The 16130-nt window shown below is 33.9% G+C and overlaps 2 pseudogenes; both read left to right on the top strand.

Annotated features, from left to right (window-relative positions):
• Window positions 1-687: 687 nt before the first annotated feature.
• Window positions 688-1173, top strand: LOC110419638 (secreted RxLR effector protein 161 pseudogene; annotated as a pseudogene).
• A 4443-nt stretch (window positions 1174-5616) lies between these two features.
• On the top strand, window positions 5617-6171 carry LOC110419188 (scopoletin 8-hydroxylase pseudogene; annotated as a pseudogene).
• The last annotated feature ends 9959 nt before the right edge of the window (window positions 6172-16130 follow it).

Here is a 16130-nt window from a genome sequence, read left to right as displayed (position 1 = left end):
CACATCATAGGTGTCAAGTGGATCTACGAAACCAAGCTCAATGCAGATGTTATTGTCAACAAGCTTAAAGCTAGACTAGTAGTGAAAGGATACTCACAAATTTATGGAATTGACTATTGTGAGACCTTTGCTCCAATAGCAAAACACGATACCATAAGACTGTTTTCTACCTTAGCTACTCGAGAAGGATGTAAAATCCTTCATCTTGTGTTAAATCGGCTTTTTTAAATAGTTATCTGTCTGATGATATATATATATATATATATATCTATTAGCCTAAAGGCTTCATCAAACCACATAATGAAGGAAAGGTATGCAAACTTGTGAAAGCTTTGTATAGATTAAAGCAGGTTCCAAGAGCTTGGTATGATTCTATAGATGCATTTCTTATTGTCAAAGGTTTCTTCAAAACGCCAAATGAACCCACTTAGTATGTGTACAAGTCAGTTGAAATAGTTTTAGTAATAATCTCCTTATATGTTGATGATCTCTATAGATAACTAGTTTAAATGATACCACTATGGCAAAAAAGCAAGAGTAAGCTGATGGCATAATTTGAAATGACCAACTTGGGTGAAATGCACCATTTTCTAAGTATGTAATTCATACAACACTCTGAGTTTATTTGTATTCATCAAGGCAAATATGCTACTGAGTTGTTAAAAAGGTTTCATATGGAGAACAGCAATGAGACTCCTCTTTGCTACCAATTGCAAGTTAAGTAAGGATGATGGAGCTCCTAAGACTGCTACTTCTAACTACAGAAGTATTATTGGTGGTTTATTATATTAAACTACTTTAAGACCTGATTTGATGTATCTAGCTAGCCTACTGTCCAGGTTTAAGCAGAAACCATCCCAAATTCATTTTTCTACTGCTAAGAGAGTCTTAAGATACATTAAAGGAACAATCAATTATGGTCTAAAGTTTGAAAAGGTGGTTAGTAGAGATTTGATTGGCTATTGTGATAGTGATGGGGCTGGAAGCTTAGATGATTCAAGGAGTACTAAAGGTTACTACTTCTCCTTCTACAGTGCAATCTTCTTTTGGAACTCTAAGAAACAGAAGCTGGTTGCTCAATCTTTAACTGAAACAAAGTATATCTCAACTGCAGCTACTGCATACCAAGCTATATGGATCAAGAAGATTTTGGGAGATTTGGGTTATCAGTAGAAGACAGGAATTTCATTAATGATTGATAACCGATCTGCTATTTTCATTGCTAAAAATTCAGTTCATCATGGAAGGACAAAGCACATTAAGGTGAAATTTCATTTTATTAGAGATGGAGTAAAAGATGATGAAATTGCTATTGTTCACTGTGAAACTAATGATCAGGTAGCTTATGTTTTCACTAAGTGTTTGAATAAAGTTAAGTTTCTTGCACTGAGAGCTTTGTTGGCAGTCTGCAAAATGAACACCAAGGAGGTGTGTTGAGATTTGGTGCTCTATTTTGCAGTAGCACAGGTTAAGATTCGCAAGAAGTTCAAATGGAAGAAGATTTTAGCTACCATTTTATTCCTTTGCTTATGTCGTTTTGGTGTCTTTAGTTGTTTGACTTTTACTTGTCCTTTGACTAATTGTTGTGGTTATTTACTTTTCCCCGAATGTGAGGATTCGGGTTTTATTGTATTTCTCCCAAAACTACGTTTTGGGTAGTTGAGGGAATGTCTGGTGTTAGGGAATATCTCACAATTCCCAAAGCACCTAGAATGTTGGAATGTCAAGTGGTGGTTTAGCCAACTGGTTCCTTTCACCTTTGTTTCTCTTTCTTCTGTCATGTATATATAGTTGGTTATTGAGTAAATGAAGTGTGAGCACACAGTTTGGTAAAAAATCTAAGCTTTCTCTTTCATTTTTTCTCTGGTTTTCTTTCATCCCTGTTCTTCATATTTCCAGTTATTCAACAAACACAAAAACATCCCTTGCTCGTAAGCATTCTAAACGTACAACTATACAAAAGCTTCTATCTTTGTTAAAGTCAACTGATAAGTACTTCGCATCTTGACGCCAGCTAATTAAAGGTTCAATGTCCTGGAAGCCCCTATCTTCAAGTGAGGTCCTCCATTTGTCATGGTGGACCGAGTCCCGCCACTTTGAGCCTCCGTAGCTGTACCAAACTTCCATTCTGTCCCATCGTCACAACGCCAAACTTCATTGTCATACCAACCTAAAAGGCCTTTTCCTGTCCGCTGGAGCAATCAGTCCTCTGCCTTCCATCACTGATCCCTCGTACAATCTTAGACCAGTACCACTATACCAGCAGAACAATCCACACAAGAAACGAACCTGTCATCATCCTTGAATTGATCAAAGGGCCATTCAGCAAAACCGTACTCCGTGATCATAGACAAAAATTCAACTTAATTAATGCCATTAATGCCATAGTCATTTTTATAATAACACTTAGTCAATCTCACCGCAATAACTTTACTGTAATATGAATAAAATCTGACTATCACGAGCTATGCCTCAGAATGAGTCAAAGTAAAATCTAATTGGTTAATAGGCTAATAACCTACTGTATATGACTTGCCCTTTCTTTTTACTGTAAAGGGCAAAGAGCCCTTAAGCTTTTGACTTTTGCTTGTTGGCACCCGCGACTTCCGGGGAAAAGATATCTAAAAGCTCCGCACAAAAACCAGGCAACAGCAACAACCCGACAAGGTTTGTCACATTGTCTTTGGAAATCTTTACATTTCTCCTTTTCTTTTTTTGACACAGAAAGCAATCATATCTACTAGCTTGTAAACATTAGGAATTCCTTTCATTAATAAGGTGTGGTAGAGGTACCAAATCTTGTTGACTGTAAAAATGGGTAGGTGAGTCATAGTTATATATATAAAATAAGGAAAGCATACAATAAATTATAGTTATATATAACAAAAATGAAAAATAAATTTTATTAAAATTAATATATGATTATTTCGAATATAAAATTAAATATATTATTTTTTAAAGTAAATAATTTTATTGAATTTCAATATCGAAATGTCATGTCAAATCTCTCGTCCGATTGGCCAAAAATTCTTATGATATTAACGCCCGACTTGGATAAAGACCATGTACAATTACACCATCACTACCAAACAAAAAGAAGAGGGTGGCTGCTTCCATCTTAACCAAATCAATAAAGAAAATTAAATTGATAAAAATGACCTGAACAGTGAACAGTGAGCGGCTTCCATCTCCCGGCGTCGTACGTGTCTACATCAATCGTAGCTTTTGAATGTAAAATTCAAAGGATGATAACGTCAAGAATTTCATTTTAGATATTATTATACTTAAGAATTCAATCTTTTAATACAATATGCATCACAGACGTGCAACATGCTGTGTCCCAACTTTGATTTATATATTTGAGTGATGGTTTCCTTGGGATGGCTGGCTGTTGATACCAAATTGTTTTTACTGCTCTTTTATCTTGAATTTCCTGTTGATGTTGTTGGTTTTTATTTAGTATGGTGGCTGATTCTATGTTAAATGATTTTATTTTATTTTATTTTGTTTTATAAAAGTATTCAAATAGTCTAATTTTGGTATAGATTTGACTTTATATCAATTTTCTAATATATATTTAAATTAATCTATTTGGTCAAGAAAAAAAATATTTGAGTGAAAGTATTTAAGTTTTTATATCTGAATATTTAATTTAATAGTAAGTATTTTAAAGGGTCGAATTTAAAAGTTTTTCATATAAAAAAAATAAAATTTTAATATACTTCCAAATATGGGAACTTCAAGCCTAAATATTACCGCCTGTGCAGAGTTCACTTTCTCTTATGCAGGTTTCGTCCACTTTTGTATTGAAATCTTTGAAAAGAAATGGAGATTGCCAATATATGTAATCACTTGAAGTAATCAAATACTTCGTAACAAAATGTAGTAAAAAGTAGAACAAGAACCCACATCTCTTTTGTATTGTTGGGAGCTTGCCTGTAGCTATCTGATGGTTTCCATTGATATTTCTATTTTTCTTTTTTTAAGAGAGACAAAGAGAGAGGGAAGATTTTGTGGAGTAGTTGAAGCTTTTGGCTTAAGGTGTTTGAAAAGTGGACGGTAGTGGAGGTGTATGGACTAGGATATTGTTTATAATTGATGGTAGCTTATGAGTTTGTTTGTGATTGTATTCTGGATGAGGGTTGGTTTTCTGAAACTTTTTGGTTTTTTTTTTTTAATTTTTGAAAATTATATTCATTTCATTAGCTGAACAGGTATAACCCTTTACAATTGGAAACGTACTAACAGAGTATCCTAAGTCAGTCTTGGCACTCTGTTATCAACCTGGATTACAAAAAAAAAAAAATAGCCAGTGGAATCAGCCTATCACTATACAAAATTCACATCATTAGCCATTCATTCTCAGCTATACATCCCAATATCACCCAAAAATTTACCAACCAGTACAGAACAAGTAAGCAAGAGAAACAAGACCAGTAAGCCTGTTTCCTTTTCTTTCTAATCCTTACACTCAAAAAAATCAGCTCCAGCAGCGCCATTCAGCCCACAACAGAAGGCCAGATGGCCAGGTTTAGACGCAGCCCTCCCTTGGTTTTGCATTGATGTAGCTTCACCATTCCTGTTACGGTGGTAGGAGTTGTTAAGGGGTGGTGGTTGGCTGTTTTAATTCATTCCCTTTCTGAGTTTCTGTGTGAGATAATAGGGTGATAAGACATTGGACAAGGCTATATTCCTTGCTATCCTCACTGATATTCTTATGATCAGTTTTATATCTATGATACATAATAAAATTCCTTTTGATTGAGAAAATAAAAAAAAAAACCCGCATCTCTTGAAACATACATTATTTTTATATTTTATACATGGTCTTTATAAAGTAAATATATATATATATATATATATATATTTACTTGCTATGTAAAGCTAGGTGGGGAAGAAAAAGGAAGCGTTTATGCTTAATTTCTTACCTTCAATTTTTTTCCTATCCTTTTGATCGCTTCACCTATAAATTCTTACCTTTATTATATTTCCTTTACTTTCATATGAACTTCTTTTTACTACTTTTTTTAATGCTTAAATATGAGCATTATAAACACAATTGATAGTATAAAATACATTATCTTAATGCAAATAAATTATTAGACTAACTTTGTATTTTAAAAACATATTAAATCATAAATAGGTAAAATAAAAAAGAATGTTTGAGCCTAGCTAAAAGAGTATTAGGTACTTATATTGGCAGGAAAATAACTCTGCTCATGCTGTTGCATGCAAGTGGATGTTGACTTTGAGGTCCTTGTATTCATATTGCATATTAACTCTCTATGGCTTGAAGATCTCGAGTTACAGGGGTTGGTGAATATATATTATATTTATTGTCGCCATTCTAGATTGGGGTCGCTGAAAATCCCATTCCTTGATTTTAAACTGTTGTTCAATCTCTCGTAATAGTTGCGTAACAAAGAGTCAAAAGGCAAAAATTTTGCCTTCCCTTGCTCAAGCGCCCTGCTTCTTGTCTTGCTGAAAATTTCAGATCAATTCCTCAAAACGTCATCACCATGTAATTATTAATTAAGATCATCAAGAAACGTCAACGGTTTCCCTGCTATTTATATTGCGCCCTTCTCTTTTGGTGAATTCACCCATCAGCTTTCATCAAAGAAACCCTCTTTTACACTCAACAAGTACAGCCTTGTCTACTCACCAATGGCTCCTAGCTTTGATGATAGAAGCTCGCTTTTCAACTTTGTCGTCCGAGATGGAAATGGTGTCAAAGGAATGGTGGACTTAGGCCTATCGAAGGTGCCACAAGCTTACATGCAACCACCAAAAGAGAGAATAGACAAGCAAAACGCTAGCAAACAGGAGCAGCCACCGATTGATTTGTCGAGGCTAGGTGGCCCTGATCATGATGAAGTGGCCAGGGAAATTGTTAGAGCAGCTGAGACTCTGGGCTTCTTCCAAGTTGTGAACCATGGAGTGCCTGTTGAACTACTAGAGTCCCTTAAGGACACCGCGCATAATTTCTTCAGCCTGCCCCCTGAAAGGAAGGCCATTTATCGCACAGAAGTGAGTCCTACCCCGTTAGTGAAGTACGGAACGAGCTTCGTGCCAGAGAAAGAGCGAGCATTAGAATGGAAAGATTATATCAGCATGCAATACACCAGTGAAGCCGAAGCTCTAGAACATTGGCCTATTGAGTGCAGGTGAGATATAAAAGTGGTTTTTATGCATGTTTTGTTTGTGCACCTTCAATTCTTTTACATGTTTTTTATTTTCTAGGGAAGTAGCACTTGAATACCTGAGGACATCAATCGGCATGGTGAGAAAATTGCTTGAAGTTTTGATGATAAATCTAGGGGTGAAACCAGAAGACTCAAAGATCGATGCACTCATTGATAAGAAGATGATTAATATGAACTTCTATCCAACATGTCCTAATCCAGATCTCACAGTAGGAGTAGGACGTCACTCCGATATGGGTACTCTTACGGTCTTATTACAGGATGGAATTGGTGGTTTATATGTGAAAATTGAAGAAGATATAGATTTTGGAAAGAAAGGAGAGTGGATAGAGATCCCTCCTACCCCTGGTGCTTTGGTCATCAATGTTGGCGATATGTTGCAGGTACCTATCAAATTCATCAACGAGAGTTTGAAACCTTTTTGCTTCAATGAAAAATTAGTCATTTGAAACAAGTAGAATATTCAAACAATCCCAAGCTTTAAACCTAATTATCATTTTTAACATGCCTTTCATCTGCAGGTACTAAGCAATGGAAAGTACAAAAGTGCAGAGCACAGAGTTCGTACCACAAGTACAAAATCAAGAGTGTCAATACCAATATTTACAATTCCAAAACCAACAGAAAAGATTGCACCGTTGCCTCAAGTGGTAGAGAAAGATGGAATTGCTCTTTATAGAGACTTTGTGCTTGCTGATTACATGAACAATTTTTTTGGAAATGCACACGACGGCAAGAAGTCCCTTGATTTTGCAAAAATTAATTCCGCATGACTGAAATTTGAGAAAACTTAGTCGCCATGAATCTGTTCTCAATTTTAGCACGTCGTTTGATACTTTTTGGTGTTTTCCAATAAATAGGTGGGTGCTTTATACACTCAATCTCAAATTCTTCAACCGCCTCGTTCTTCTTTCTATGGACTCAAATGTGACGTTACGAACCCAAATCTCAATCTCAAGACATGAAGAGAGTACGTATACTGAACGTTTATTGTCCAATGTTTACTGTAAAATTCACGATGTAGTGTGAAACTTGTTACCAGATCTCTATCAAACCTGAAGGAAAGCTCCTCTCTAATGCAATTAATGTCTGTTTAATGAATAACCAAGTAGCAAGATATGTGGTATATTTTCTAAGAGTATTGTTAATTTTTCCTATATTTATTCTCCGACATTGTGTCCCAGTAGATATTTTGGCATAGTTTGCAAATAAATAATAATATCAGCATCAATTATTTCCTGTGCTTATCAGGACAAAGTGTAAGATAAGTAATAAACATCGTCCAGTTCTTTACAGTCAAGGATAGATTACACTCTATGACGGGAGAAAAATTGATATTTTTTGTTCTTGACCTTTTCAAAATGTATCAAAATCAAACCAACAGAGAAATGTTAAAAATTTAAAAAATAAAATTGACATTAACGTCGTGTTGACGTCATATTAACATTATCACATGTTCATTTAAATATATTTAATAAAGTTAATAAATTTTCGAAGTTATTGATTGTATACGTATAAAACTGAAAAGCATAAAACCAAAGACCCGTCTTTCGCCAAATCCGTGTCCCAAGGGCAACAACTCCACCGGCAATGACTTGGTTAAATATGGGACCCTTTCTAGATATCTCCATTAATGGTGGTGAATGATATGTCAATTATTGTGTTTAATTCAAAGTGACCATTTGGATTCACTTAATCAATCGTCATAAGATCGAGGGAGATTTGGCCTAGCCAGATAGATATTTTCACTTGTCTTTGTCATTATTCTTATTGATGATTTGGTTAAAGGATTGATTCTTATCTTCAATTTTGATCTTTAATTGAGATTTATGTCAATAATAGAGTTAATTAAAAGCACAGAATTCAAACTTAACTTTTTAAACAAAGTACTTATATATTTTTATCTTCAAGCCAAGTGTTCAATTATATTAAATGATGTGTTTGAACATACGAATGTAGGATTCATGTGTGTATCGATATTGTTTGGACTTTTCTTTTCAAAAAAGAACAAAAATTTAAACTAATTTAAAAGTTATTACATGAATTGTTATATTAAGCTTGCGCCAAAGGAGAAACTCTCCTTTTCTATTGGAGCTCAACGATCCAATAGAGGTTTCCAGAACCAAGAATAATAAAACCAAGAACTCTTTGTCCTTTTAACACCCCAAGCAAATCTTAAACCTTTTTAAGTTGATTAAGTAACTTTATGATTTCGTCGAAAATATATATATATATATATATATATTTGAAAAGTAGGCTATTTGCATTGATCTCATGAGTATTTATGGAGTACAAAAAAAGAGATTAGCCTAGATGGCTTTCTCTTAATATCAAAAGATTAGCAGCACACACTTGGTATGAGATAAAGCTAATCACCTCCTTCACTATCAACAAAAACATCATCTCCAATAACCCACATCAGATCACTGTGCCTACCTATACCATTTTTTGCAAGATTATCTGTCACTGAATTTACAGATCGTGGCACTTTCCTCACGATGTAACTCCCTATCTTAGATTTGAATCTTTCAATCTTCATGATTGTGCTTCTCAGTCTCCACGGTATCTGGTAAATTCACCAAAATTTTGTTAACGATCCTACAATTTGACAACTTCTCATCAGGGAGTCTAAGCTGGTTCACTAGCTTCATAATCTTATCTAAGTATTCATTGATACTCTCATCATCTTTCATCTGTAAAATCTCAAATTCTTTGTGTAGATTCAAGACTTCCATTTGACGAGTCCTCTCATTGCCATGGGCCTCCTCCTTCAAGCAATCCCAAGCATCCTTAGGCGATTCACAAGTCATTATTCTTGTTAAAATAGTATCTAACATAGTCGAATAGATGATAGAGAGAGCTTTAAATCTTTTTGACACTTCCTCATTTTATTGCTTCATCTATGCCGCTGTGAGGTTAGGTCTTTATTCTGGTTGCTCATTTTCCACCTCCACAACCTACCATAAATCGAAAACTCTAAGATACGCCTTTATCTTAACAGTTCAGATGTCATAATTTTTTCCTATAAACATAGATAGAGTAACGGCATTAAAACTTGAGGAAGCCATAATTATTTTAAGAAGCTTGAGAATGGAGATTTACAGAAAAAATTATCGATTTCTTTCTTTGTCCCTTACGATCTTTTTTGGAGCTCGATACCATGTTTTGTTTTTCAAAAGTTTTTTTTTATTTGCAGACTATAATCTGCTAAAATGAAAAAGGATAAAATTAAAGAACCAAAGAAAGATAAAATGAGAGAGAAAATATAATTGAATACAAAGTCTCTTTACAGTCTTTTCATTCAACAATAACACTTATAAATACATTTACATGATAGAAAAAAAATACAATAAAATAACACGTAAAGGAAAATAACTGTGCAATATCCATATCTTACATAACCACATATTTCACAATACAAACCCATTACCCAACATGACAATAACTGACTCAACATAACAATAACTGTAAAAGAGAAAATAAATTAATATTAACTAATAAATTAAAAAACGATTGAGAATAATTGAATCTAGTTCTTCAAGTCAAATCTCATTCTTCCACAACCCATTTAACGTTCCAGAATCCACAGCACCAATACCCCAATTTCTAAGTCTCAAAGCATGAGAAAAATAAGTGGTTAATAGACTCCATACTTGATCTACACAGCAAGCAGTAAGCATTGTTCTAGTTAATGATGCCTCTGATCGTAAGTTCTTAACGCACCATTAGTCTCCCTTTCAATAATTGTCAGTAGAAGCATTCCACTTTATAGGGAGCCAATCCTTCCCACAACTCCTTCCACACATTGAAACTAATGTTGTTTTGCATTAGGACCACATAGCAAAAAGATTTAGTGGTATTATTATCACTCATATTTCTGCTTCAAACGAGCTTATCTTTGAACTGTTAAAACTTGCTGCCGAGATAACAGATTCAAGAATCCTTGCCATTGCTGCTCTTCCCAGCCAAAGACTCTTCTTCTCAAACTAACACTCCACACCCATTAATTATCCACCCATTTACAAAATTTCGCTATCTTACCCACTTTGGTAATGGCCAAAGTGAAAATTCTAGAAAAACGAACATAAAACAAGACTCCTAGTATCCACTGATCCTTTCAGAAATTAATATACTTGCTGCTCACCACCATATAACACATACCTTTTGAAGTGATTCTACTCAAAGCGGAGCTGTCCGTAATTGGTTTCATAATATTCCTTCAGAAGTTAGATATTTTTCGTGCATTTCCCTGAAATGGCAGTAAAGTTTTTAAATCACATTCTTTTTTTCTTAGCCAGTAATTCTGTCGACAAACTCCCTTATTCATTACTATATCCCATAGCCACTTGTTTAAGAACTCTATATTCTTGACATGGAGATCCACAGTGCTAATAACCCCCCTAAATCTCAGTATGACTACACTGACTCCCAATTAACATAATGAATTCTTTTTCTTTCAACAGTGCCTCGCCATAAGAAATGTCTTTGAATTTTGTACAAGGCTTCCTTTACTCTAGCCGGTATTTAAAACAATGACATTAACAAAAACAAGCAAGTTGCAAAAAACTAACCTTTATAAAGTCAATCTGCCACCAAACATGAGAGATCTTTCCTTCCATGTAGACAACCTAGCCTTAAATTTATTCACAATAAGCCTCCACATTTTGATTGAATTCATGGTTGCACCAAGTGATAAGCCCAGAAACGTCGTTGCAAGCTTTTCAGCTTGCAATCCTACTAGCCCATCCATCGTCAATTTCATGATCAAGACCTATCCCATACAAACTCTTTTTATTGAAGTTGATCTTGAGTCTGGGAACAACTTGGAAACCCTTAGCACTTGTTTAGCATTTAATAAACTAATTAAAGAGGACCTGCATAAGATTACTATATCATCAGCAAACTATAAGTAGGAGACAACAACTTTTCTTTCTCCAACTTCAACCACTTGGCAAAGCCCTAGTCTAGTAGCCTTTTTCATCATAACACTAAAGGGTTCCGCAATGCAATTGAAAAGAAAAAGAGACATCGGACATCCTTAGTGAAGACCATTCTTCATTTTAAGTTAATTCGTATGGGAGCCATTCACTAACACAGAAATAAAAGCAATAGACAAACACACTTTAACCATTGTCTCTGCCTTTCCCCAAACCCCATCTTCTCTAAGATCATGTCCAAAAGAAACCATTCCACATTGTTGTATGCCTTCTCGAAGTCAACTTTAAACTACAATCCATTACTTCCTTCCTTTCTAAGGTAGTCAATCACTTTCATTGGCAATCAGGTGACAGTCAACAAGTTGCTTCCCCTCAATTAAAGCAAATTAATTATTGCTTATCACTTCTCTAATAATCGTTTTAAGCCAATTGACAAAAGTCTTGACAATGATTTTATAGAGACTGCTAACAACGCTTATGGGCCAGTAATCATTGATTGAGGTAGGGCTACTAGTCTTAAGTACTAGTGTTATAAAGGAAGAGTTAACCTTGCATCCCAAGTCATTGAATTGTATAATTCATCCATAAACTTCACAAGTCCTTCCTTTAAGTTGCACCATTATCTCTTAAAATAACCAAGACTATAACCATCAGGGTTAGGGGCTTTACTACCCTCACAACTCAAGATCATTGGCCAAACTTCTTGTTCCGTGAATGGCTTTTCAAAGTGTTTAGCAGAACTCCTCTTCAGTTTTCTAAAACACTCAACCCGTTCATGCAATGGTGTTTCTCTCCCTTTTTTGTAAACTTTCTGAAAGTGCTTTGCAATTTCAGATTTAAGGTCCTCAAGGTCTTCAACCATTTTTCCCCCAATATCCAATTTACTAATGGAGTTGCTCCTCCTCCTTGTCGAGGCTATATTATGGAAGAACCTAGTATTTCTGTCACCTTCGAAATGCCATCTAAGTTTCAACTTCTGCCACCAGCTTCTTTCTACCATAGTGCATATATATATATATATATATATATATATATATATATACACACACATATATGTGTACACATATATATGTACATATATATATGTACATATATATTTATATATATTGAAAAGTATATTTATTAGCCTCTTTAACTCGATGCTAGAGGATTTCTTTGACCATTTGACAGTTCTATGGCATAAACACTTGCTAGGGCGAAGAAAGACCTTTACAATTGCAAAAGACCAATCTACCGCTCAAAATTTGTCAATTTTTTTTTATAGTAGTAATTATATACTCAATCAAGTTGAAATTTTAAACTTGAATTGCATGGCATTATAAAAGTTTAACTTATTTGCATGTAGTACATGTGCATCAAACAAGATTTAAAACATAACAATAATAATAATAATAGAGAGGGATCAAATTAATCATATCATATCCTCTTTGATTTATACTTGTGCTTCTCTGTTTTGACCGTTGTTTTTGCCAAGGAAAAAGAGACACTTTCCTTTTCTTGTTCTTCTTCCACTCATTTGAAATCAAGATTTTATAAGATCATTAAAATTAATTTTAATATAAAATATTTGTCATAGAAAGTCAAAGATAGAAGAAATAAAAAAGAAAGTAACATTGAGCTGAAATTCATAAAGTTTGAAATTTCATAACATTAAAAAGGAATTTTCTGCCAAGCAAATGCCGACAAAATAGAAAAAGGCTTCATATCTTTTGTTGCTGTTCATTGTTGAATTCAACGCACTCTAGACAAAAGGGTGTTCTCATATATATTTCTCTTACCAATCAATTTATAAAAGAAACATTTCATTCAACCTACTAGTTCCCACTTTTCCAACATATTAATCCTTTACCAATATATGCAAAATAATAATATAATAAAGATAAATTTTTTATTTTATATATATATTTATAATTAAGAGAAAGGAGATTCAAATTCTAAATTATGCACCAATAAATAAATCAAATACTCAAATGTAAAAAAAATTTTATTATATATTGTTTCAAGTCAATTTAATAATTTTGAAATGATAAAAAAAATATATACTGATTAAATAGTCCGAACAAAATATATAAAACCATTATCTTTAATATTTGCATAATTTACACATAAAAGTTTCAATTAAAGAGGCAAATATATATATATATATATAACTCAATTCTGTTTAAATTTACATTGATTAATTAAATTAAGGTTACATTCAACAAAAACAACTTGCGGCTACCATTGAATTTATCTCTCGTAGTTACTTTTCTTCGAAGTTGCGATCTATAAAACTACAATTTCAAACACAAAAGGACAAAGTTGATCGTCATAATCATAAGTTTTATCAAGTTTGGTTTGAGACAAGATAGACCTTTTCACATATAACCCAAAATTACAAAAGCTTTGTCGTTTATCCTATTTTGAATTTTTCCAAAGTTCACATTTGATCCCAGAAGAAAAAATATCATGCAGAAATTGAAAAAGATTGAGGGTGAAGCCAAAGGTGCTTACAGCGTAATTACATATTCTTCTTTTATGAAATAATATTCTACTTTTAACGGGTCTGCAGAAAAGTTTATTCTGTGGAAAAAGGGGAAAGAATAGATGGAAAGATTTTCGATAACAGTCGTCAGCTAGCAACAAAAGTCATTGGCAAAATTTGTCGCTATCAATAAAAGTCATTCGAGTCTTGTTGACGGATTGCTCGCTGACCAAAGAATAGCCCTCACCTTCTGATTAACCTTGGAACGGATGGATTTCGCCTTTTGTGAACTCTTATTTCCTTTGACTTTCCTGGATTGACTTCTTCACCCCATACTTATAGCACTTCAAATGGGCCAGAGCTAGAGAGTCATATTTACATCATTAATTTGGTCTTGACTTTGGTGCTCCCTTATCTTTGATCTTGATGTGTAAATTTACGTAACTCTTAGGGAAATTTCCAATAACCAAAAAAAAAAAGAAAGGAAAAAAATAAAATGAATGTAACTATGTTGTATGGGTAGCAAGGGAAACTTTTTATAATCAAATAACTCATAACACTCGTCCCAGTAGAATTGTGGAAGAAATTAATAAATAATCATATAAAAAAATCAACATAATTTGAGATAATATTTTATTGAATTGTCTCAATTGGCCTCGAGGGAAATCACCTTATGACATGTTGGATGTCGGAAACAAATTTTGTTCTAACATATATATTGAAAAGGCACGTGATAGTTGAAAGTCTTTTTGGTTTGCTGAACATCTCCTTCACAAAATCAAGTTGTGCTATTAATTATATATCTTTTATTTTGTTCTTCTTTCAATGTTAAAACTCTTGATTTTTCTTGTAGAAAATTGAATTCAACGAAAGACACGTGACTACACGCATGCTGAATGTTTTCTCTAGCTCAAGTTTTTGGAATATTGGGTAAATATTTGAAATCCTCACCCCCTTCAAAGAGTCTTGGATGATATATAATATGATGAATTAATTGAAATCTTTAATTTTGATCCTTTAATTTCTTTTCTTTTAACGTAGCCAAGAAAAACGGAATTATATTTCACTACTAACAAATTAAAGAAGGTTTGTCCCACTGCCCGGCTTAGGTCGTAGTGAAAGATGGAGAGCCTTGTCTTGGCATATTCCATGAGAACATCTACAATGGAAAATTAGCACATGAGACTGAAATTAAGGTCTGTAGATGTTGGGGGTTTCTTATAATAAACCTTTCAGAAATTGTATTGATCTCTCTTTTAAATGTTAGAGTTCCACTTTTTAAGGATAAAATTAAGATAGAAACCATTTGTCCTGCATCTGAATATTTGTCTGATTGGTTAATGCATGATCCATGCCTAAAGAATAGAGTTCAAATCCCCCTTTCCCTCAATTACAACAAATAAAATTAAAATCCTCTGCCCCTAGATTCTGCCTCTTTCCCTGCCCGTTCATATGTGCTTGCCGCCTGTCTCTTAGATTACGGTTTTTTGTAATTTTGTTTAACCATATAAAAAACATTAATTAACGACAGCTTTACTTTTGAGGTCTCTACAGTTGAATCTTCAAAGAAAAGAGCCTTGAAGAAGCTCGAGAGCTTGAGGAAGCCAGTGTCTGCTGTTTATTCCGTGGAGAGGAACAACACTCAGACTCCTAGGTACCTGCTTAGAAGTATGAGCAAAAAGAATAAGAAACCTCCTCTTGCTGTCAGCAACCAGTCATCTGTGATTGGCACTGGAAGGAAACCTGGGGCTAGAATAGGTTTTTTTTTTAATTTATAATTTGTGGGAGAAGGGATTCGAACCCTGCTCTTTAAGCAGGGGATAATACACTATCAAATAAGGCAAATGCTTGGATGCAACCTGGGGCTAGAATAGTTAGGAGGGTTTGAAAATTGGAAATTAAGTTTTATATGAACGCTCTATTTCTTGGCTTTTTCTTTTTAGCTTAGGAAATTTGGGACTCTGTTTCATTTCATAAAATTCTAACAACGATCGGTCAAAGGTCCATTGTATCATGTTATGCCTAAGAATTCAATTTTGTTGTGTATGTCATGCATGTTGTTGTTAATTTGTCCGAGAGTTCGTAAAATACGGAGTAATATGTTCTGAATCGTGCACTTTATTACACCAAGATGTTACTAGATGTGCAAAGTCGATATTCAGATATGCAAGGCAAGCATTTTCCTTTTATTTATAAAATCTTTGTCATCCTGACTTGAATTTTAAATATCAAACCTTTCTTTTGTAAAGAAAGGCGGTTGGATGAGTGAATAAAACATTCTAGAACTAAAAGCCAGTGAGTTTTTCTTCTTATGATTTTTTCCGACGTGCATATTTTTTTTGGTCAGAATCTGTAGAAGCTGAAAATCCATTTCCTTGAATGTATAGATTGTTAAAATTCCTCCAATGTCTACATCAACAAGGAATTGAGAATCAAAGGTGCAAAATTGTCTTATTTTAAACGCCTAAAAAATTGTCTTGCTGAAAAGTTCAAACCGTTCATCATGGATTCATCAAGTTCAAC

This window comes from Theobroma umbraticum, unplaced genomic scaffold (assembly GCF_002168275.2).
Source record: "Theobroma umbraticum cultivar Fairchild unplaced genomic scaffold, ASM216827v3 scaffold_67.0, whole genome shotgun sequence".
In the NCBI taxonomy this organism is placed as follows: Eukaryota; Viridiplantae; Streptophyta; class Magnoliopsida; order Malvales; family Malvaceae; genus Theobroma; species Theobroma umbraticum.
This window is presented reverse-complemented; position numbering and strand designations above follow the sequence as displayed.